Source organism: Erinaceus europaeus, chromosome 1 (genome assembly GCF_950295315.1).
Source record: "Erinaceus europaeus chromosome 1, mEriEur2.1, whole genome shotgun sequence".
Classification (NCBI taxonomy): Eukaryota; Metazoa; Chordata; class Mammalia; order Eulipotyphla; family Erinaceidae; genus Erinaceus; species Erinaceus europaeus.
This window is the reverse complement of record NC_080162.1, coordinates 188,363,647-188,389,558: the sequence shown is the minus strand read 5'-3', so window position 1 is coordinate 188,389,558 and position 25,912 is coordinate 188,363,647.

Sequence of the window (25,912 nt, the reverse complement as noted above, 5' to 3'; positions counted from 1 at the left end):
TTGCTTCTCCACTGGACATGGATGTTGGCAGGTGGATCCATGCCCTAGCCTATTTCTATCTTTCCTTAGTGGGGTAGGGCTGTGAGAGGTAAGATTTTGGGAGACATTTGTGAGGTTTTTCTACCAGTCTGAGCTTGCAGTCCATAGCCACAGCTAAGAATATTCTAGGCTGAATTAATTTCAGGACCAGCTTTCTTCAAGTAGTAGAGTACGCTGAACCAACCACTCTTCAGAAAGTGAGGCAGTCTTTTCCATTACTACTTACTAGTGAGGGCAAGGTTCTGGAAAGGCCCACAAGAGGGCTTATGATGACATTTCTGATGAAAGTGATGGTGATCTATAGAGGTGATCTACAGAGGTCTAGGTCCATTATATATAGGCAATCCAAGGATTCCCTGACTAGTGCCCCAGATGAGGATGGCCTGGAAGTGACCAAAAAGGCCATAACTGAGTGAACCGTTATCTATCTTTCTATGTATTTTCCCTCTGACACACCGAATAGTGATTTAGAAGACTATAAAAAAAATGAACTCAAATGCAGAAAGAATTTATGATCAAAGGAATCAATCAAACATGTTTGTAAGCCTGTGTACATATTGGTTACTAAATAGTGACAGTCTTCACAAATTTGGGGAAGAGGTCATTAATGTGAGGGTATAGATACTAGACACCAGTAACAAACCATGTGAGCATATGATGCTATTGGGAGAGGAGTTAAAACATTTAAGATTTGTCTTCTTGCAGAAGGGTGAAGGTTTTTTTTTTTTTTTACTTGACACTTGTTAGTAAAATACAAGGTTCAGGATGCAGGTTACGCAGGGTAACTTTTTAATCTTTTTGTGGGGTGGGTAATGGTGTATAATACTATCGTTGATGCATTGGTACAATTTTTTGTCTTTTGATAGGAATCTACAAAACACTTTCATCCTCAAGTGAGGTTCCCCTTCACCATCATGCACCAGAACCCCAAAGCTACCTCCCTCTAGATACCGTCCTGCCCTCCCTCTCCAGAGTCCTTTGCTTTGTTACAATATGCCAAACTCAGTCCCGTTTTTACTCTGTGTTTTCCCTTTCTGTTCTTGTTTCTTAAGTTCTTCCTAGGAGAGAGACTATCTAAAATTAATTAATTAATTAATTAATTAATTAAAAACCTTGTGATAAGATTGATTCTGTAAAGGGAGGACTTGGAAGCAGAGTTTGATAACATGACTTAAAAATGACCACAGGAAACATTTCTATGAGGTCAGTAGGAGGTGGAAGAAATGGTGGTAAAAAGTGCTTTTAATAAAAAAATTAATAAAAATAAATCAGAGAAAGAAATACCACTTAAAACTATAATGGAGATCGCTTTCTCTCCTCTCTTCTCCTCTCTTCTCCTCCCCTCTCCTCTCCCGGATCAACTAGGAATACCAAAGGAGACCACCCAGGACCGAAACAAGACAGGACTAGAATGACCACAGGAACCCACTAAATCACCATGAGTACGACACGTGTGGCTGGTGACAGAGAGGAGAGAGGAGTGAAAGGAGAGATTAAATGACTGCTAACAGTCCAGCAGTTTATCAGTTGAGACACCACCTCCAGTCTGCTCCGCCAACAAAGGGACAGCTGAAGGGAGGAGAGGTCTCCCCAGAGTCTCACCAAGTGTAACTATGAGTCTCCATTGCTACTATCCTCAGAATCTGAAGCAGCAACAGGGAGGGACACCAGGGGACAGAGACCTAACCAGGAAAACTCAGAAGACCTATACTTCAGTGGCATAGCTGAGGGGCTGTGAAAGTCTCTTTGCATAACCACTGGATTATCTCTGCCACACCCTGCTTTATCTCTTGGTCAGCAGTCAGTGATTAAGCTAAGAAGGCTATTGATAGTTTAAAAGCCCTCAGAATCCCATAGCCTACAGGGAAGAAAAAAAAAGAGGCTTTTAAACCACTGAGCTCCAACTCAGGAATTAAAATACTATTGAAACAACTGTTAACTTCCACCACTGTGAACCCTTTAATTAACTTACTTAGACACAAGTCAATCCAGGCAACAGTGAACAATAATTTCAAAAGTACTGATAAAGGGAACTCATAACATAATATATAAAATGGTTAAAACAACAAGAAGAAATATTGGAGAATCGAACCAGGACAAAAGTCCAGCTAAAAGTCTTCCAGAGGGTGAAGCACAAAATAATGAGTTCAACATCCAAACATTAGCTAAGGAAATAATAACAGGAGTGAGTAAAGAATTAGAAAAAATTGTAATCAGAAATATAGGAACAACAAATGAGACTATGGAAGAAAATACTAATTATCTCATGGTTATTAGAGAGCTGAAAGCTGAAATTGCTGAGCTAAGAACGCAACTAGCTGAACAAGCTAAAACAGTAACAGAACAGGGCAACAAAATAGATGAACTCCAGAAAACAGTAGAGGGCAGAGAGAATAGAATCAATGAGGCTGAAGACAGAATTAGCAAGATTGAGGATGAATTAGAGACAACTAAAAAAGAAGTAAGTGATCTCAAAAAGAGATTAATAGATGCTGAAAACAACAACAGAGTCCTATGAGATGACTTCAAAAGAAACAATATACGCATTATTGGCATACCAGAGGAAGAAAGAGAAGGAGAGGAAGAAAGCATTTTCCTGGCCATAATAGCTGAAAATTTCTCTAGTCTAGACAACATCAAAGACATAAAGATTCAAGAAGCCCAGAGGGTCCCAAACAGAATTAACCCAGACCTAAAGACACCAAGACATATCATACTTAGAATGGAAAGGAATAAGGATAAAGAAAGGATCCTGAAGGCTGCAAGAGAAAAACAAAGAGTCACCTACAAAGGAAAACCCATAAGATTAGCAGCAGACTTCTCTATACAAACACTACAGGCCAGAAGAGAATGGCAAGATATCTATCGAGTGCTTAATGAGAAAGGCTTTCAACCAAGAATACTATATCCTGCTAGACTGTCATTCAGACTAGATGGAGGCATTAAAACCTTCTCAGACAAGCAACAGTTGAAGGAATCAACTATCACAAAGCCTGCCCTGAAAGAAGTTCTGAATTCAACCAAGAATACTATATCCTGCTAGACTGTCATTCAGACTAGATGGAGGCATTAAAACCTTCTCAGACAAGCAACAGTTGAAGGAATCAACTATCACAAAGCCTGCCCTGAAAGAAGTTCTCAAAGGTCACCTGTAAACAATCAGACCACCACAAACAGGACATATATCAAAACACTCTAAAACTCTACAAGAATGGCGTTAAAATATCTTCAATCTTTGATATCAATAAATGTCAATGGCCTGAATTCACCTATTAAAAGACACAGAGTAGGAATATAGATCAGAAAACACAACCCAACAATATGCTGTCTACAAGAAACCCACCTAACTCAACAAGACAAACACAGACTTAAAGTGAAAGGATGGAAAACTATCATACAAGCCAATGGCCCACAAAAAAAGGGCAGGAACAGCTATTCTCATATCTGACATGATAGACTTTAAAATAGATAAGATTAAAAAAGATAGGAATGGACACTACTTAATGCTCAGAGGATCAGTCAATCAAGAGGACTTAACAATTATTAACATCTATGCACCCAATGAGAAGCCATCTACATACATCAGACTTCTACTGAAAGAGCTACAGCAATATATTAACAGCAACACAATCATAGTAGTGGACTTCAACACCCCACTCTCTCAAGTTGACAGATCATCCAGGCAGAAAATCAATAAACACATAAGGGAGCTAAATGAAGAGATAGATAAACTAGAACTATTGGACATTTTCAGAGTGATTCATCCCAAGAAACTGGAATACACATTTTACTCAAATCCACATGGGTCATTCTCAAGGATAGACCATATATTAGGCCACAAAGACAGCATCAGCCAATTCAAGAGCATTGAAATCATCCCAAGCATCTTCTCAGACCACAGTGGAATTAAACTAACACTTAACAATCAACAAAAGATTAGTAACAGTCCCAAAATGTGGAAGCTCAACAGTACACTTCTTAACAACTTCTGGGTCAAAGAGGAAATCAAGGAAGAAATCAAAATGTTTCAAGACTTCAATGAAAATGAAGACACAAGCTATCAAAATATTTGGGACACAGCTAAAGCAGTACTAAGAGGGAAGTTCATAGCTATACAAGCACATATTAGGGAACAAGAAAAAGCACAAATAAACAGCCTGATTGCACATCTTAAATACCTAGAAGAAGAAGAACAAAGGAACCCTAAAGCAACCAGAAGGACAGAAATCACTAAAGTTAGGGCAGAAATAAATAACATTGAGAATAAGAAAACCATACAAAAGATCAACGAAAGTAAGTGTTGGTTCTTCGAAAGAGTAAACAAAATCGACAAACCTTTAGCCAGACTCACAAAACAAAAAAGGGAGAAGACCCAAATAAATCGGATAGTAAATGAAAGAGGAGATATCACAACAGACACTGCAGAAATTCAACATATCATGCGAGGCTTCTATGAACAACTATATGCCATCAAGCTAGAGAGCCTGGAAGAAATGGACGATTTCCTAGATACCTACCAACTTCCAAAACTAAGTAAAGAGGAAGTAGATAACATGAACAGGCACATCACAGCTAATGAAATCCAAACAGTTATCAAAAATCTTCCCAAAAATAAAAGTCCTGGAACAGATGGATTCACAAATGAATTCTACAAAACCTTCAAAGAAGAACTAGTACCTCTACTTTTAAAAGTCTTCCAGAAGATTGAAGACACTGGAATACTCCCTGCCAGCTTCTATGAAGCCAACATCACTCTGATACCAAAAGCAGACAAGGACACAACCAAAAAAGAAAACTACAGACCAATATCTCTGATGAACATAGATGCTAAAATACTGAAGAAAATTCTAGCCAACCGAATACAGCAGTATATTAAAAAGATGGTTCATCATGACCAAGTGGGGTTTATCCCAGGCATGCAAGGTTGGTTTAATATATGTAAATAAATCAATGTGATCCACCACATCAACAAAAGCAAGACCAAAAACCACATGGTCATATCAATAGATGCAGAGAAAGCCTTTGACAAAACACAAAATCCCTTTATGATAAAAACACTACAAAAAATGGGAATAGATGGAAAATTCCTCAAGATACTGGAGTCTCTATATAGCAAACCTACAACCAACATCATACTCAATGGTGAAAAACTGGAAGCATTTCCACTCAGATTAGGTACTAGACAGGGCTGCCCACTATCACCATTACTATTCAACATAGTGTTGGAAGTTCTTGCCATAGCAATCAGGCAGGAGCAAGGAATTAAAGGCATACAGATTGAAAGAGAAGAAGTCAAACTCTCCCTATTTGCAGGTGACATGATAATATACATGGAAAAACCTAAGCAATCCAGCAAGAAGCTTTTGGAAAGCATCAGGCAATATAGTAAGGTGTCAGGCTATAAAATTAACATTCAAAATTAAGTGGCATTCCTCTATGCAAACACTAAGTTAGAAGAAGATGAAATCCAGAAATCAATTCCTTTTACTATAACAACAAAAACAATAAAATATCTAGGAGTAAATCTAACCAAAGAAGTGAAAGACTTGTATACTGAAAATTATGAGTCACTACTCAAAAAAATTGAAAAAGACACAAAGAAGTGGAAAGATATTCCATGTTCATGGGTTGGAAGAATTAACATCATCAAAATGAATATATTACCCAGAGCCATCTACAAATTTAATGCTATCCCCATCAAGATCCCAAGCACATTTTTTAGGAGAATAGAAAAAATGCTACAAATGTTTATCTGGAACCAGAAAAGACCTAGAATTGCCAAAACAATCTTGAGAAAAAAGAAAAGAACCAGAGGCATCACACTCCCAGATTTCAAACTGTATTATAGGGCCACTGTCATCAAAACTGCTTGGTACTGGAACATGAATAGACACACTGACCAGTGGAATAGAATTGAGAGCCCAGAAATGAGGCCCCACACCTATGGACATCTAATCTTTGACAAAGGGGCCCAGACTATTAAATGGGGAAAGCAGAGTCTCTTCAACAAATGGTGTTGGAAACAATGGGTTGAAACATGCAGAAGACTGAAATCGAATCACTGTAATTCACCAAATAAAAAAGTAAATTCCAAGTAGATCAAGGACTTGGATGTTAGACCAGAAACTATCAGATACTTAGAGGAAAATATTGGCAGAACTCTTTTCCGCATAAATTTTAAAGACATTTTCAATGAAACGAATCCAATTGCAAAGAAGACTAAGGCAAGTATAAACCTATGGGACTACATCAAATTAAAAAGCTTCTTCACAGCAAAAGAAACCACTACCCAAATCAAGAGACCTCTCACAGAATGGGAGATCATTACATGCCATACATCAGATAAGAGTTTAATAACCAACATATATAAAGAGCTTGCCAGACTCAACAACAAGAAAACAAATAACCCCATCCAAAAATGGGGGGAGGACTTGGACAGAATATTCACCATAGAAGAGATCCAAAAGGCTGAGAAACACATGAAAAAATGCTCCAAGTCTCTGATTGTCAGAGAAATGCAAATAAAGACAACAGTGAGATACCACTTCATCAGAAAAGGTAACAGCAACAAATGCTGGAGAGGGTGTGGGGTCAAAGGAACCCTCCTACACTGCTGGTGGGACTGTCAATTGGTCCAACATCTGTGGAGAGCAGTCTGGAGAACTCTCCGAAGGCTAGCAATGAACCTACCCTATGACCCTGCAATTCCTTTCCTGGGGATATATCCTAAGGAACCCAACACATCCATCCAAAAAGATCTGTGTACACATATGTTCTTGGCAGCACAATTTGTAATAGCCAAAACCTGGAAGCAACCCAGGTGTCCAACAACAGATGAGTGGCTGAGCAAGTTGTGGTATATATATACAATGGAATACTACTCAGCTATAAAAAATGGTGACTTCACCATTTTCAGCCGATCTTGGATGGACCTTGAAAAATTCATGTTATGTGAAATAAGTCAGAAACAGAAGGATAAATATGGGATGATCTCACTCTCAGGCAGAAGTTGAAAAACAGTATCAGAAAAGAAAACACAAGCAGAACCTGAAATGGAATTGGCATATTGCACCAAAGTAAAAGACTCTGGGGTGGGTGGGTGGGGAGAATACAGGTCCATGAAGGATGATAAATGACATAGTGGGGGTTGTATTGTTAAATGGGAAACTGGGGAATGTTATGCATGTACAAACTATTGTATTTGCTGTTGAATGTAAAACATTAATTCTCCAATAAAGAAATAAATAAAAATAAATTAATTAAATTAAAAAATAAACTATAATGAACAGTAACTTGTAAGATGCAGTCTGAAACAGTATAGATTTACTGATATTTTTATTTAGAATGATTTTAATTTTTCTTTTTCAAAAAAGAGTGTATCTACGTTGTTTAGTTCGGGGGTGCCAGCAGGCCGGGCTAGCTTCACGGCGGTAGACAGACAGACTTGAGGACACACGGCTGGGCCGAGAAGTTGCAGTTTAATCTTTTTTCATGAACGGGCAAATCACCACACCATGTGCTTCCCAATCATTCTCTCTCTCTGCTGCTGCTGGGACTCTGGACGTCCTTAGCATAGGGGGTGGGGAAAAAGCGGGGCATGAAACTAGCAAGGGTCAAACCAATTCTCTCAGAGTTGGGGGGAAGGGGAACAAACTAACACGAAGAATACCAACATATTCCCCCTTTTCTTTTTAACTAAATGACCACAGTATCAGCGGTGTGGGGTCAACAGAAACCTATATCGTACAGGCATTTTCAAAAAAAGAAACTGGCACAAACGTGCAGAAACATGTAAGCGAGTAACAAGAACCAGTGTGCTGCCAAGGGAAGGCCTGAGGGGGCCATTTTTTACCTCTGTGGGCAAAACTTTATCAGCTTAAAAAAAAACATTTCCTGCCTCTGGGGGGCGTATTTGCCTCGATGGGCATTTTCTAGCATGGGGGGAGGGTGAGGCCTAGAGTCCCAAGGCATGGCTGCAGTCCAGTCAGTGTTTGAGAAACCCAGCAGCATAAAGGGAAGCCGCTAGTTTTGTGGAAAGTATCCGAGGTGTACCAGTGAGTCCAATAGAAGTCCAAAGCAGATGTCCACCGAAGAATAGCCATGGGGTGAATTGTTGTATGTCTGCCTCGATGGGGAATGTCAGCCATCAGAATTCTGCTTTTCTGTAGAGAACTGGACAGCTGCAATTCACTTACTTATGAAACAAAACTTGTAGCAGGTTAGAAGTTTACCACAACTGATAACTCTATCACAATTGGAAGTCCCTTCCAGCACGATTCCAAGGCTATTTAAAGTTTAAACAATAAAATGTGGAAAGGCAAACATGAACCATAGAAAGAAAAAGGCCTCAGGCATGAGAATTATTAGCATAACCATAGCGCAATCTAACGTTTCTAATTGAGAAGGAATTTGAGAGTTTTACATATCAACAACGTCTTTTTAACCTTTTGTTACACCCATTCAAGATGGAGACACACCCTAGGTGTGCGCAGGTTTTTTCTTTTACCAACCTAGTTAAAATATATTGATATTTAAACTAATTTTTACCTGACTCTAAATGTAAGTTAATTTTATCTTTATGAGAATTACGTTAAAAACTTTTTTCATTTAACTCTGTCTGGTAAGAATGTAGCCTTAAAGTTATACTTTTAACCTTAAAGTTAATGTTACCAAACTTTAAACACACACATAAATATGGTCTTTAATACACAAAGAGAGAAACCTTTGTTACGAAGACATGTCATTTCAAACATGAATTTAGATCTGTACTGTCTTAGTTGTTGGGGGGGGATCACCATCTGGAGGTGGCCTCCCTTGCAGCTCCACTTTTAGGAATTGTAGGTTGCGATCTCTGGATGAATCTCTGCATGTTCTAGCTCGTCTGCCTTCAGACCCGAGCTGGGGATCTCGGCCAGGGGGCCCAGTTTCAGCAGGGAGCCCGCGGTCTCCAGGTGGTCTGGGATCCATCCAGACTTCATAGCACGAGGACGGGCGGGCCAGCCTTGCAGAAGGCTCGGGCCAAGGTGCCACAGGGTGGCAGCCAGGATAGGCTGCTGCAGCCCTGCCCCATAGCCCTGCCATGGCGGCCAAGCAGCGTGGAGGGAGCCGGTGCCCAATGCCCCGCGCCACACAGTGGAAAGCCGGCTCATGCGGGCTGGCGTTGGGCTCCTGCGAGCTGACGTTGGGCAGCAACCACAGAGTGGTCCAGAGATAAATGTTCCAGAAACAGCGAAACAGTATCATTAAGAAAGGGCAGAGGCCTTTGGAGATCTCTTCACAAGCAGAAGAGAAGGCCATAGTACATAGGTAGCCAAATTGTCTTCACTTATCTGAGAGATGCGCAGGTCAGGTCCACGTGGGCACCATTTGTTGTTAACGTTCGGAGGCTCCAGCAGGCCGGCTAGCATCGCAGCAGTAGACAGAGACAGAGACTCGAGGACACGCGGCTGGGCTGAGAAGCTGCAGTTTAATCTTTTTTCACGAACGGGCAAATCACCACACCATGTGCTTCCCTATCATTCTCTCTCTGCCACTCCTGCTGGGACCCTGGACGTCCTTAGCATAGGGGGCAGGGAGAAAGTGGGGCATGAAACTAGCAAGGGCCAAACCAATTCTCTCAGAGTTGGGGGGAAGGGGAACAAACCAACACGAAGAATACTAACATATCTATATTTCCACCACTCAAAGTCAGTTGAGTTAAAAGTTACATTTAATATTTTTAATAAGATAACTAAACAGCTGTGGACATCTAATTTTTGACAAAGGGGCCCAAACTATTAAGTAGAGAAAGAAGAGTCTCTTCAACAAATGCTGCTGAGAAAATTGGTTTGAAACATGCAGAAAAATAAAATTTAACCACTACATTTCACCACGAACAAAAGTAAACACCAAATGGATCAAGGACTTGGATGTTAGACTAGAAGCTATCAAATACTTAAAGGAAAATACTGGCAGAACTCTTTTCCATTTAAGTTTTATAGAAATCTTCAACGACTCAAGTTCAATTATAGAGAAGATAAAAATAAAAATAAACCAATGGGACTACATCAAACTGAAAAGTGTCTGCATAGTAAAAGAAGCCATCACCCAAAGAAAGAGATTCTTTTTAAAAAATTTATTTTTTATTTAAGAAAGGATAAATAAACAAAACCATAAGGTAGGAGGGGTACAACTCCACACAATTCCCACCACCCAATCTCCATATCCCATCCCCTCCCCTGAAAGTTTTCCCATTCTCTATCCCTCTGGGAGCATGGATAGAAAGGGAAAAGACCTTCACATGCCATAAGTCAGATAAAAGTATAGTAACCAAAATATAAAAAGATCTCACCAAATTCAGCAACAACAACTACAACAAAAAATGACCCACTTCCAAAAGTGGGGAGATGATATGAACACAATATTTATCAAAGAAGAGATCCAAAAGACTGACATATGAAATAATGGTCCAAATAATTAATTGTCAGAGAAACGCAAGACAATGATGAGTTACCACTTCACCCCTATAAGAATGGCATACATCAGAAAGGACACTTAGAACCAATGGTGGAGAGGTTTTAGGCACAAAGGATCCCTCATGCACTGCTGGTGGGAATGTAAATTGATCCATTTCCTGTGGAGAGCAGCCTGAACAACTCTCAGAAGACTAAAAATGGATCTACTATGACTTGGCAATTCTGCTCCTGAGGATACATCATAAGGAATCAAACACTCTTCAAACAAACAAGCAAAAAAAAAATGTGTATACCTGTGTTTGTAGCAGCATAATTTGTAATAACCCAAACCTGGAAGCAACCAGGTGTCCAACAACAGATGAGTGGCTGAGCAAATTGTGGTCTATATACACAATGGAATACTACTCATTTATGAAGAATGATGAATTCACCTTCTTTACCTCATCTTGGATGGAACTTGAAGGAATCATGTTAAGTAAGATAAGCCAGAAAGACAATGAATATGAAACTATCTCATTCACAATGGAAGTTGAAAAACGAGAACAGAAAGGTGAAACACAAACTAGAACTTGGACTGGGCTCAGTGTACTGCACCAAAGTGAAGAGGGAGGAGGGGCTCTCTGGTCCTAGTATGTAATGGTGGATGAGGACCTAAGTGGGGGTGTTTTGTAAAAAATTGAAAAATTTTACACATGTATCAATAACTATATTTACTGTAAATCATTCATCCCCCAATAAAAAATTTTATAAAATAACTAAGGAGGACTGGCCTGTTTTGAGTTATATTTACAGGCAACACTCAAAGTGTTTTATATACATTAAACTGACTACATTTTACAAACCCTATGAGATAGGGTGATTGTTATCTCAAATTTAAAGAGAAAAACTGAGCTATAAAATTTTAGGATTGTGTCAAGTCACACTGATGTAAAGAACCTTTTTAGTCTGCTAGGACTTCTAAAACAAAGTGTAATGGGTTGGGTGGTTTAAACAACAAAAGTTTATTCCCTCACCATTCTGGAGGCTAAATATCTTAGATCAATATGTTTGATGAATTGATTTCACTGAAACCTTTCTCTTCGGTTTGAAAATAGCTACCCTTTTTCTCTGTTCTTACATGGTCTTTCCTCTGTGAAATGTCTGTGTCCTAATTCCCTTGAATTTTGAGAACACCATCCCTAAGGCATCATTTTAACTTAATAGGCCTTTAAAATGTCTTTTATCCAAAGACAGTCCCACTCTGAGACACTGTGGATTTAGCATTCAACTGCTATGAATTGCAGAGAGACACAATTTAAGCCATAACAGAGGTAGAGCTGACTTTTTGTCCCAGAAGCTACGACCCAAAGTCATATCCATTGCCATCTACTACATAGCATGGCTGCCTGTGAGAAAACTGGAATCTCCTTTGCACATTATCAAACTCTGCTTCCAAGTCCTCCCTTTACAAAAGCAATCTTATCACAAGTTTATTTGTTTGTTTGTTTGTTTTAGATAGTCTCTCTCCTAGGAAGAACTTAAGAAACAAGAACAGAAAGGGAAAACACAGAGTAAAAACGGGACTGAGTTTGGCATATTGTAACAAAGCAAAGGACTCTGGAGAGGGAGGGCAGGACGGTATCTAGAGGGAGGTAGCTTTGGGGTTCTGGTGCATGATGGTGAAGGGGAACCTCACTTGAGGATGAAAGTGTTTTGTAGATTCCTATCAAAAGACAAAAAATTGTACCAATGCATCAACGATAGTATTATACACCCCACAAAAAGATTAAAAAGTTACCCTGCGTAACCTGCATCCTGAACCTTATATTTTACTAACAAGTGTCAAGTAAAAAAAAAAAAAAAATACCTTCACCCTTCTGCAAGAAGACAAATCTTAAATGTTTTAACTCCTCTCCCAATAGCATCATATGCTCACATGGTTTGTTACTGGTATCTAGTATCCGTACCCTCATTTTAACCACCTCTTCCCCAAATTTGTGAAGACTGTACTATTTAGTAACCAATATGTACTCAGGCTTATAAACATGTTTGATTGATTTCTTTGATCATAAATTCTTTCTGCATTTGAGTTCATTTTTTTCATTGTTGTTGAAGGATCTATGTATTTCATTCAATGAGAGTCTGAAAGTAGAAATCTGTGTATACCCATAAATATCTTTATCACTCTATGTGACATAACTTTAGGTTCACATTAGTCCCCCAGAGTATTTTGAGAAAGGATGCCATTATTCTCTATCATCTATGGTTCTTAATAATTAACTCCCCCTGCCCAAGTTCAAAAGTAACCTGTCTTTTCTTTCTGTGGTCTTTAAATGTTTTTCTTTAGAGTTGTGAAATTTTACTACAATTTTTCTAGAGGGTGGTTTGTTTCTACTTATCCTCCCTAGGGTCTATATCTTTCTTTCCTACTAGAAAAATTAGTTGTGGGACCAGGCGGTGGTGCACCTGGTTAAGTGCTCACGTTACGGTGTGCAAGGACCTGGTTTCAAGCCCCTGGTCCCCACCTGCAGGGGGAAAGCTTCATAAGCGGCGAAGCAGGTCTGCAGGTGTCTCTCTGTCTCTCTCCCTCTCTACCTACCCCTCCCCTCTCAATTTCTCTCTGCCTCTATCTAATAATTAATAAATAAAAATTTAAAAATAAAATTTAAAACAAAGAAAAATTAGCTGTTAATTCTTCAATTACTCTTTCTTCTATGTCTTTGATTATTATTCTTTATCTCTGACACTTTAATTTAACTGGCTTTCTCTTTCCCTTCATAAAGACCATTCTTGATATTTAAGCAAATATTTTCTACCAAGACACAAGTTCTTTCAAAATTCCTTACTTTTGTGGCCCACTGGTGGCATAATTGACAAAATGTTAGACTTTCACACACCAGATTATGAGTTCAATTCCTGGTATTGCATATACTAGAAGGATGCTTTGGTTCTCTTTTCTCCTCCTCCTCTTGAATTAATTTTGAAATTAACACATTTTAAAAATCTTTCTAAAAATCTTTACTTTCAAGTACCCTCTGTCTGATTAATACTCATGCTAAAAAAACCTTTTTTTTTCTTCACAAAATACACACTGTAGTAAAATGTTTTCCCTAGGCACAATCATTAACAAGAAAAACTGAAGTCCAAGGCCTCATTCAGGAAGTCATTTTCAAGTTCATAGACTATGTATAGTATGCATTGCATTCATTCACTGAAAAATTATACTAAGAATAAAAGTGCAGTAAAGCAATGCATTTCCTAGAAATGGTAATGAAGTGCAGCCAAAATAGAGATAATTATTTTAATTAATGGTAATGATTTTAACGGTTGAACATTTTAACTAATTAATTATGATTGATTGCTTTTTACTAATCAAGGAATGATTCAAAATTGTAATTGAAAAACCAGGAGTAATCGGTTCTGCAAAATAGCATTATCACAACCTTAGAGAGATCAGGGAGGACAAGTTTTCCCTTGAAAACTACATTCTGGAGGACTCCAACCCATGGGGTATATTCCATAAGACAAACTGCTTATGAGAGTGCATTTAGTTCAGTGCATCTGTCATCATAAACAGGAAAGCAATATGAAATGTGTGTATATTAGAAGAAATCTATACAATATTTTTCAAGCTATAGATTTTAATAGAATCTAAATTTTAAAATGTGAAAGATTAATGTGTTCATAAGACAGTATTTACAATACCATCTGAACTTTATTCTTGTTAAGTCTTGCTAACCTTTGGGTACAAGAAGCTACTCAGTTTGATTATTCTGAGAATGTTAAACTTCAAAATTATTTAATAAGCATATTGACTGAGAGTAAATTTTCCATAGTATGTAGCTGTTTGGGTTGTTACGACTTTTAAAATCTTACAAATAGGGGCCAAGTGGTAGCTCACTCACAAGAGCGCACACATTAACATATGTGATGACCTGGGTCCATCTCCTGATCCCCAGTTGAAGGAGGGATACTTCATGAGTGACAGAGCAGTGCTTTCTCTCCCCCACCCCACTATTTCTCTCTGTCTCTATCAAAAAAAGGGAGGAAGGAAAGAAGGAAGGAAGAAGAGAGGGGAAGAGAAATTGAGAAAGAAGAAAGAGAGAAAGAAAGGGCAAATACTGGCCTCCAGTGGTATATGAATCTGGTGTCAAAAAAAAAAGTATCTGACAAACAAACCAAAAACATCACTCTGGGAACACTCAATGCCACAAGAGCGTGGCAACTCTGTATTCCACACTCAATGCCAGAAGAGCGTGGCAACTCTGTATTCCAACCTTCTAGTGAGATTAACCAATGGAGTTAAGTCAGTATGTTAATAAAGTGTGGGGGTCAAAGTGAGATAAGCCCAAAAAGAGGACAAATACTGGCTGATTTCACTTAGAGGTGGAACTTAAAAAACAAAGAAAGGGAAAACACAAAGCAAGATTTGGACTGGGTGGAATGTGTTTCACCAAAGCAAATGGGAAAAGAAAGGAAGAGAAAGTGAAGAGGACATCTGGGTCCTGGTTCATGATGATAGAAAAGGACTTAAGTTGGTGGCTGGGCAATAGCGCAGTGGGTTAAGTGCACATGGCACGAAGCGCAAGGTCTGGCTTAAGGATCCCAGTTTGAGCCCTGGCTCCCCACCTGCAGGGGGAGTCACTTCCCAAGCAGTGAAGCAGGTCAGCAGGTGTCTATCTTTCTCTCCGCCTCTCTGTCTTCCCCATCTCTCTCCATTTCTCTCTGTCCCATCCAACAACAACAACATCAATAATAACAATAATAATAACCTCAACAATGATAAAACAAAAGAAACAAAAGGGGGAAAAAAGTTTAAAAGGACTTAAGTTGAGGTTGAAAGCATTCTGCAGACACCTATACTAGGAAGATGAGAAATTATACCTATGTGTCAACAACTTTACTGTAAGCCACTAGCCCCCAATTAAATGGTAAAAAAAAAATTAAAACTTGGAATTTACCTTATGTTTACTAATAATTCATTCTGCATTAGTAACTATTACCTTACATTGGTAATGTGGCTACTTTCAACATCATAACTAATCATTTTTTAACCATAAAGAAAAAGAAAACAAAAAAACAGGTTGCTCCAGTTATCTATCTGGATACATAGAAAGATAAAGAACAGGACAGGAAGATTAATAATCATATGTGCAAGATGGGTCAGACAAGGTGGGCTCATTGTTCTTAATAGCTGCATAGTATTCCATTGTGTATATGTACCACAACTTTCTCAGCCATTCATCTGCTGTTGGGCACCTGGTTTGCTTCCAGGTTTTAGCTACTATGAATTGTGCTGCTATGAACATAGATGTACACACATATTTTTGGTTGGGTGTTATGGAGTCCTTAAGGTAGATCCCCAGGAGAGGAATTACTGGGTCATATGGAAGGTCTATGTCTAGCCTTGTGAGAGTTTTCCAGATTGCTCTCCACAGAGGCTGGACCAATTTATATTCCCACCAGCAGTGTAGAAGGGTTCCTCTGTCCCCACAGCCTCTCCAACATTTGTTGCTGCTGTCCTTTTTGATGTATGCCATTCTCACAGGAGTGAGGTGGTATCTCAATGTTGTCTTTATTTGCATCTCTCTGACAATCAGCGACCTGGAACAGTTTTTCATATGTTTGTTAGCCTTTTGGATCTCCTCTGAAGTGAATGTCTTGTTCATATCCTCTGCCCATTTTTGTATGGGGTCATTTGCTTTTTTGGTGCTAAGTTTGCTGAGTTCTCTGTATATTTTGGTGATTAGTCTCTTGTCTGATGTTTGGCAAGTGAAGATCTACTCCCATTCTGTGAGGGGTCTCTTTGTTTTGAGATAGTTTCTTTGGCTGTGCAGAAGCTTTTCAATTTGATATAGTCCCACTAGTTTGTTTCTGCTTTAGTCTTCCTTGCAATTGGATTTGTTTCCTAGAAGGAATTATGTTAAGTCAGCTAAGTCAGAAAGATAAAGATGAGTATGGGATGTCCCCACTCATCAACAGAAGTTGAAAAAGAAGAACAGAAAGGGAAACTAAAAGCAGGATCTGATTAAATCAAGAGCAGGGCACCAATGTAAAAACCCTGTGGTGAAGGGGAGGGTGGCCATTGGGCTTCCAGTCACGGCGGGGGGGTTTGGGGGGGCGGGAGTGGGTGGTAGGGATGGAACAGAGTCTTTTGGTGGTGGGGGTTGTGTTTATGTACAATCCTATTAAAGTGTAAACATTATATAAACCACTATTTAATTAATATGAGAGGTGAAAAACTGATGATATGTCTAGAACTTCTTAAAACACAGACTGAGTCTTTTTAATACATAGGCTATCTTTGATATGCTGTCTCTCCCAAAAGCCTAGACCAGGGAGAACAGAAGCAACTGGTAGCACAGCTATATACAAGATGCTGGGTATTATACCCCAAACCCTATCAAAGGGACTTTCCAAAGTTAACCCTATCACCAAATAATGTGATGATAACAATAACTATCTATTGTCTTCTTGAACCCTAAGACAACAGGAACCTCACATTTCTACTATAGAGCCTATATTTCCCCCAGTCCTGGAACCTTAGGGTGGGGCCCACTTTTCTGCATGCTGCTCTCAATTCGAATCAAATAACATTGCATCCGCGGATTGCAACCTAATCAATGCAACGAGTGCCACCCCAGCATGCTTCACTTCAGACTGTGACCAGAGACTTCAGGTGTGGAATGACAACCCTTCAGCTTCATCACTTCAGTGAGACCTTTCCTTTCATAGTATTCTCTAATTCCATTCCAGGTGTTCCACTCCCCAATAAAGTCCCCAAACCTAGATATAGTCCAGGTCCCCTGAGATAGAGCATAGGTTCACACGTGCCCATAAACTAGGGAAAAATATATACCTGAAAGCAGAAGTACACAAGAGCATGCAGGGAATACCCCCAACACTTCATCTGCACTATTCCAGCCTTTAGGTCCATGACTGTTCAACAATTTGTTTGGCTTTGTATGTTAACTCTCTTTTCAGCCACCAGGTTCTGGATGCCAGCAAGATGCCGGCCAGACTTCCCTGGACAGATGACCCCATCAGTGTGTACTGGAGCTCCACTTCCTCAGAGCCCCACCCTACTAGGGAAAGAGAGAGGCAGACTGGGAGTATGGGTCAACCAGTCAACGCTCATGTTCAGTGGGGAAGCAATTACAGAAGCCAGACCTTCCACCCCCTGCAACCCACAATGACCCTGGGTCCATACTCCCAGAGAGATAGAGAATGGGAGGGCTATTAGGGGAGGGGATGGGATATGGAGATCGGGTTATGGGAATTGTGCGGAACTGTACCCCTCTTATTCTATGGTTTTGTTAATGTCTCCTTTCTTAAATAAAAAAAAAATGCTGCAAAAAAAATCATCATATGTGTATGCTTTTGAAAAGAACAAAAGGACAAGCTAACTGGAGAAGATTATAAAGACAAAAGAGTGGTAAGAAATTAGGCTGGAGAGGTCTATAAGCTCATTTGTAACATCTCATATCTGCCACACTTATTAATGAATCATCAGGACAGAGAGGAAGTACTAGAGATCACTCGGGAGGGAGTATCATGATCAAATAATTTAAGGAAAGCCATATAAGCATTCCTGTAGGAAGACGGATTGGCATGAGGAGAGAAATCAGGAAGAGCTGCCCAGATTTGGTGAATAATTAAGTCTATCTAGATGTGTAGCTAATCATTGTAAGCTGACAATGGAAGAGGAAGAAGAATGGGCTCAGTTTGGGACGTATGGACAGAAAAGTGCTGGGCTAGGCAGGGAGGCAGCATAAAGGTTATACTGGTTGTCAGAAAAGTTATAACACGCTATTTCACAGAAAAAATATGTCATGACCTTCTGACAACCCAATAAAAAAGACATTGATGCCCAAAACTCTGAGATCCCAGGTTGAGTCCCTAGCTCCATTATAAACCAGAGCTGAGTAGCTAAGCTCTGCTCTATTCTGTCTGTCTGTCTGTTTCTGACTGCCTGTCTGCCTGCCTGCCTATCTACCTATCTATCTAACTTATCTAATTTATCTATCTCTGTGTTTCTGTCTGCATATCTTTCAGTAAAATAAATGAAATATTAAAAAAGAAAGAAAGGAAGGAAGGAAGGAAGGAAGGAAGGAAGGAAGGAAGGAAGGAAGGAAGGAAGGGAGGGAGGAAGATGCGCAGCGGGTTAAGTGCACGTGGCGCAAAGCACAAGGAACAGAGGAAGGATCCCGGTGGGAGCCCCAACTCCCCACCTGCAGGTGTCTATCTTTCTCTCCTCCTCTCTGTCTTCCCCTCCTCTCTCCATTTCTCTCTGTCCTATCGAACAATGATGACAACAATAATAATTACAACAATAAAGCAACAAAAGGGAATAAATATTTTTTTAAATAATAAAAAATAAAGAAAAACGAAGTGCTGAAGACGATGATTACTTGACATTAAATTTACTTCTGTCCAGCTATTCCATCCAGCACCGCCGTTCAACAACCAGCTGTCCACAGTCAAGGTGTGCAGATAATGTGTTTACCTTTCAGACTGAATCTCAACTCAAAACATAGCTATGTTCTGCCACCAAGAGAAGCAAATCTAGGGGGCAGGGCCTGTGCCATTTTTTTTAAATGGAAACAAATGCACAAAAGGTTGCAAACTTTTCTACATCTTATGGTCTCATAACTGATTTTTTAAATTAATTTATATCATCTCTTCTTATATTAGTCATAGTTTTTTAAACATCATTTTCTTTTGCAGAATGTCTTTTATAAAAGTGAATGATATCCATTCTTTTCTCCTAGTAAATTTTAATGTCTAACTACTAATAATTAAACTTGTTTTCCAATGTCCACTCTACCATCCCAAGAGTCTAGTTCAATATAACCAGACTCCTTCCCATTTTCTTTACAGTTTTAACCCAGTTGATAATACCAGCATGTTGAAGTCCAGAGGACTAGACTCAAAGTCCCTCTCATGCTTCCTGTCTAATTCCTAGTTAGAATTAGACACAAATCCTCCAGTATCATGGAACCTGCAGTTAAAAGTCAAGAAACTTAAATGTGAAGAAGGAAGAATTGTAGAATATGGAAAGGAAGAAATTCTGCAACTTGTTTTGATATGAAAGTATTCATAGACATGTCTCCTTTCTGTCATATTGTGCTAAAACTCTGAAGGCATAGGAAATAACTTTTTTCCTCTTAGGTGTTATCAAGGTTAAAATGTACTAGTTGTCAAGGTTAAAATGTACTAGTTGTATTTCAACCAGTAGATGATTTTTTTTCAAACATCAAGAAGAAAGTAGACAGAGTTGAAGGGATAATGACATTCAGATAATCAACTTTTTTTTTAATCTTGTTGAAGACTGTCCGCTTAGTAATTTACCCTTGGAAATTTTGAGTCTCAGGTCAGACTTCCTTCTGCCATTTGGCACCCTCCCAGGCATCATCCTTTTCCATCAGTCAGTGTAAACATTAGCGAAGCATAATTAGGAAGGTAAATCTGCTGTAGACATTATCATGATTTCATTTAGATTTAGCCAATGTTAAACAATGACTAGACAGTTAATTTTCTTTTCCTGGAAACTTAAAAGCAAATAATAGACTAATCATGTAGACATATCTGAACTGTCTAAATTGAACCACTGCAGCTTGTTTTTCTGATAATAGTAGTGTCCATTATCTTCTCATTTCACTACTAAGAAATTAGCATTTGGGTAGGCAACACAGTAAAAAGAAGAAAAGGTCAGCAATAGAGACCCCTAAGTATTATTATGAGACTATCCTGATAATTTGAGCAATTCAGCTGTGAACAGAACTCACTCCTTAGATTGCTTTGCAGAACTGGCGGTCTGTTTTACAGAGTGATCACCATTAGCAAGCAGCATCCTACTGTTCAGTTGTGGATTTAGCCTAGAGTCATAGACGAGGATAATGTGCTTAGGAACAGCACCTCTCAGAGTGTGAAGTGCACCTCCTGGCTGGCAATCTAACCCTACTACTGGCAGGGTCCCAAGTAAGGTAAAGGAAAGAGGAGAAGTGAATGAATAGTATTTCTCACCTGATTTCGGATTTACCCAAACTAGAATCCTGTATCCAGTATTCAAACTGAAGTATTCCACAGATAGTTCCTTACATGTGGCGGATCCAAAATTACACAGTTTAGTAAAGGTGATGGGGTGGGGGCGGGGGCTGGGTATCAGCGCTCTATCCATATGGCAGAGCTGGGAGGCTGACATTTCCTTTTCTTTCTTATCACTATTTTTTAATGTTCTTAATATTACCTGCAGAACCTATCTAAATCCAAAATCCTCACCACCAGTTTGTTTAAAGTCTTCATGGCAAACAGCAATTGTCTGTGTATAAAGTTAGTCACACACTAGTCACAAGAAGTTAAGCATTTCACAATTAGTAATCCAGCTAAAATAAAAGCTCTGATTTTTCTCATTCCCAAATGGACTGTGAAAATAGTCCAGTTACCAATTACAAATATCCACTAGGGAACAAGTACATATCTTATATCCAACAGTGATGTTGTTATATTCTGTGGTAGGATTTTCTCTTCAGATTGTCTGACAGTAGTTATCAGTTTATACATAACTACTGAATTGCTTTCTATTCATATTGCTGATGACTAAGATTCACATTTGTTAGATAACCATAAAAGGGATCATCATGGCAAAAACACGTTAAAGCTGGTAAATTAGTATTATTATCAATATTAATATTTTTAATATGAACAAAATATTTATGGCATACATGAGTGAGCTTTTTAAATATGGTAAGCTACTCTCTATATAATGCAAGTAAAACACATTGTATACATTATATCACAATTGTGTTATATACATTAAATTATATATGCATTAAATTCATTACTGTACATTCTATAAACATAATTTTATTAAAAGATTGATTGTACAATTATTCTTCTCTCCCTCTCAATTTCTTGCTGTCTCTAGCCAATAAATAAATAAAGATAATGAAAAATAAAATAAAAACAAAACCCATGCAGTGCCTTATCTGTAATTTTAGGTAAGCAAATAAATTTTAAAAGCCGATAGTTAGGGTGTCAGGCAGTGGTGTAACCAGTTAAATGTATATATTTCTAAGCCCAAGGACCAGGAGTTAGAGCCCCTGACTCCCATCTGCAGGGGTTCCACTTCACGAGTGGTGAAGCAGGTCTGCAGGTGTTTATCTTTCTTTTCCTTTCTATATATCCCTGTCCTCTCTCAATGTTTCTCTGTGCTATCTTAAAAAAAAAAAAAAAAAAAGATCCACTGTGAGAGCACCTAGCCCCAGAATATAATGCTGGTGGCAAAAATTAAAAAGTGAAAGCCAATATTTACTTTAAGCTCCAGATACTAGGTCACCACCAGTTTAAGAGATGATATTTGACTGGAACAGTATACATTATGAGGACAAAGATGAGGATGTCTCCTTAGCAGAGTTCTTCCCACTCTCTAACTATACTTGTATATAACTATTAAAAAGAACACTTATTATAGTTTAAATTTGGCATTAATCCCTTCCTCTCTTATTGATCAGACATATTCTTTAGATCAGCATGATAAAATAGATGAAGTGAAGGAAATTTGTAGTCACAAAATGCAGGGTATTTCCTATGGTACAAAAAGAATTAAAACTATGAAGAAAACAATAATGGTATTTGGGGGACAGGTGGTGGTGCATCTGATTGATGTGTAAGGACCTGGCTTCAAGCCCCTGTTTGCCACCTATAAGGGGAAAGCTTTGCTAGTGGTAAAGCAGTGTTGCAGGTGTCTCTCTGTTTCTCTCCCTTCTCCATTACCCCTTCCCTCTCGATTTCTGGATTTCTCTATCCAATAAATAAATGAAGATTTTTTTTAAAAAGATGTGTAACAAAAATAATTTTAAAAATAATGCTATTTTTTTCTGCATACCTCACATAGAGAGTTCCAAGTTGCACAGGAATATCGATTTACAGGGTAGACAGTTTTAAGAACAACCCTACTACACTGGAGAGAGCTTCTGTACTGTGGTCTTTTTCCTCTCTCTGCTTCTTTTTTTTCAATTTTTTTTATTATTTACTTTCCCTTTTTGTTGCCCTTTTTTTCCTCTTTTTTTTTTAATTGGGGAATTAATGTTTTACATTCAACAGTAAGTACAATAGTTTGTACATGCATAACATTCCCCAGTTTCCCATATAACAATACAACCCCCACTAGGTCCTCTGAATCCTTCTTGGACCTGTATTCTCCCCACCCACCCACCCCCACCCCAGAGTCTTTTACTTCTTTGCCCCTCTCTCTATCTGAAAAAGTCATCTCAGAGCAGTGCAGCCCCATGATTGCAAAAAAAAAAAAAAAAAAGTTTATTAAATTTAGATCTTTTATAGTGGCTAAAATTTCACATTTATTAATTATGCTCTCTCTCTCTTTCTTTCTTCCTTTCTTTTTATTTGACAGGACAGAGAGCAATTGAGAGGAGAAAGGAGATAGGGAGAGAGAGGAGACAGACACCTGCAGACCTGCTTCACCATTTCTGAAGTGTCCCCCTGCAGGTGGGAAGCAGGGCTCAAACCTGGTCCTTGCACATGGTAATATGTGTGCCTACCCAGGTGCATCACCGCCCAGCCCCCTTCTTATGCTCTCTTCTTATCATAAAGATGAATAAATACTAGATCAAAGTAAACTGAGACGACGGATGACACAGCCATGATGTAGGTTGCAATCTGACATGAAAAGAATATGGAATTATCTAAAGCTAAGGGACAAAAAAAAAATCTATAAATAAAAAGTCTTTATCATCAAAGTTTTGAACAGAGTGAACACATCAGAATTAGTATACTTAAAGACAGCATCAGAAACTACTCCAATTAAGGCGCAAATTATAAAAAGGAAAAGCTAAAGTTAGAAAACATGACAGGGGCCGGGTGGTGGCGCACCTGGTTGAGTAACATATGCGCTTTGTAAGTGGTGAAGCAGGGCTGCAGGTGTCTCTCTGTCTCTCTCCCCCTCTATCACCCCCTTCCCTCTCAATTTCTGGCAGTCTCTATCCAATAAATAGATAAAGATAATTTTTAAAAAAGAAAACATGACAAATATGTGAGATTAAGTTTTCAAAAAGTCTATTGTGTATCATGTACTGGAATCCCAAACAAGTGAAGAGGAAGAGAGGAAATATTAAAAGAGTTCATTGCTAAGAATATTCCAAGAACATCCACAAGTTGAATGAGGCTTAAGCATGGTAAATACAAAATAAAATAAAATACATGTAGTTGTTTCTTGGTAAAATGTTGAAAATTAAAGACAAAAAAAATCGTAAAAAGCAGTCACAGAAAATTCTTCAAAAATTCCTGCAATAGAACCACTGACATTTTGTCAGAAACTGTGAAATCCAGAAGATAATGGGACATCTTCAAAATACAAAAGGAAAAATCTATTGAATGAGAATTCCACAGCAAGTAAAACTTACCATTTTAAACTTAAAAGAAAGGTAAGTGAATTCGTAAAAAGAAAATGTGTGTCTGGGGAAATAGCTTGACTTATAGGTTTTAGGACTTGCGTGCCTTAAGTTCCCATCCCAATATTTGGGAAAGTATATATCAGCATAATGTTCTGGTCCTTGCCCTCTGGTCTTTTCCTCTCCTATGAAACTTACTCTATTTTTTAATTATATTTATTTATTTATTGGATAAAGGCAGCCAGAAATCAAAAGCAGGCAGGTAGAGAGGAAAGGGGAGGAAAAGAGGGAGAGAGACAGAGACACCTTCACCACTCATGAAGCTTCCCTCCTGCAAGTGAGGACCGAGGGCTCAAACCCAGGTCCTTGCTCACTGGAACGTGTGCACTCAACCAGGTGCACCACCACCTGACCACAAAACTTACTCTATATCTTATTTGAAATAAGTAAAATAAATCTTTGAAAATTAAAATTAAATTATGAAATCAATCACTAGCAGATATCTGTAAAATAAACTAAAAAGTGTCTTTGAAGCTAACAAAAGGTAATAGAAATGAGAAGCAGAATTGAAGATAACATTCATGAAGACAGGATATTTGCAACTTCTTCAGACATCTAGTGATCACCAGAAATACATTCCTGATAAACAGAGGCAGTGATGGTGAGGATGAGAGAACACTGAAGAGCCCAAAGCACATGGTAGCAGAAGACTTCAGATGGTGGCTGGAGTGATCTGCAGAAACCTATCAAGGAAAGATGAGAAAATGCACCATGTGACACCTGGCTCCTAAATCATTACGTTCTTCATATATATATATAGTCCCTTTTTTGCCCTTGTTTTTTATTAATGTTGTAGTTATTATTGTTGTTGTTGATGATGCTGTCGTAGTTGGATAGGGCAGAGAGAAATGGAGACTTGTAGGTCAGAAAATTATGGAAAGATAAATTTAAAGTTCTAAATGAAAAACTATCAGCCAAGAACAAACACTTCATTTGGCAGTGCTGTCCTCCAGAAATGATGAGATAAAAACATTCACTAAGACAAAAACTTAGGGATTTCATATTAATTTGATCTACCTCACAAGAAATGCTGAAAGAACTTCTGCAAGCTGAAATAAGAGGAAACTAATCAATAACATTAAATCATATAAATATGTATCCCACTGATACAGGTAAATATTTAAGCACTAATTTAAAACACTCAAATAATGAAATATGGTGACATAGTCAGCCATTTAACTCTAGTATAAATGTTAAAGTAGAAATTTATTAAAATAGCTATGGCTCCCATCAGCTGGGGCCTTATTCGGGAAGTCCTGAGATTCCCAAACAGACATGATGGGCCTAGACCTTGAATAGATCCCTCTCTCCATTGTTACCAGTCATCTCTATCAGGAACAACAAAACAGACCCCATAGGACCTTTCCCTCAACTTGGATCAACAACAGTAGAGAATGTTCCGTCCTCTAAAGGGGACAACATACACTATGCTACACCTGAGGAAGATGAGTTGATATTGGGGCAGCTTGGAATGTTCCTACTCATGGCCACAGAATGTGAGCTCAGATCTACAGGGATGCTGAGGTCACTTAGGCTCCTAAACTGAATATGGGCCCCAGATCATATCAAATCGATGGGGTTTCAGTCAACAATATTTGTACCCCTTTCCCATATTAGGGAGCTACTCTCTTCCCTGATCCATCTTTCTGTTTCTTTTCCAACCATGACATCATCTCCCCAGACAATAACTTGTATTCACCTGCCTATCAGGCTCAGGGGAAAAAAAAAAAAAAAAAAAACCTAGTAGAGCCACAGGCTCTTTGGAATATAACTAAAATAGGCATATTAGCTATCTACAAAATGGAGGATCCCGCCCCCATCTCTTCATCTGCACTATTCCAACCTTTAGGTTCATGATTAGTCAACAATTTGCTTGGCTTTTTATGTTAACTCTCTTTTCAGCCACCAGGTTCCAGATGCTAGGAGGATGCCAACCAGACTTCTTGGATAGACAAACCCACCAATGTGTCC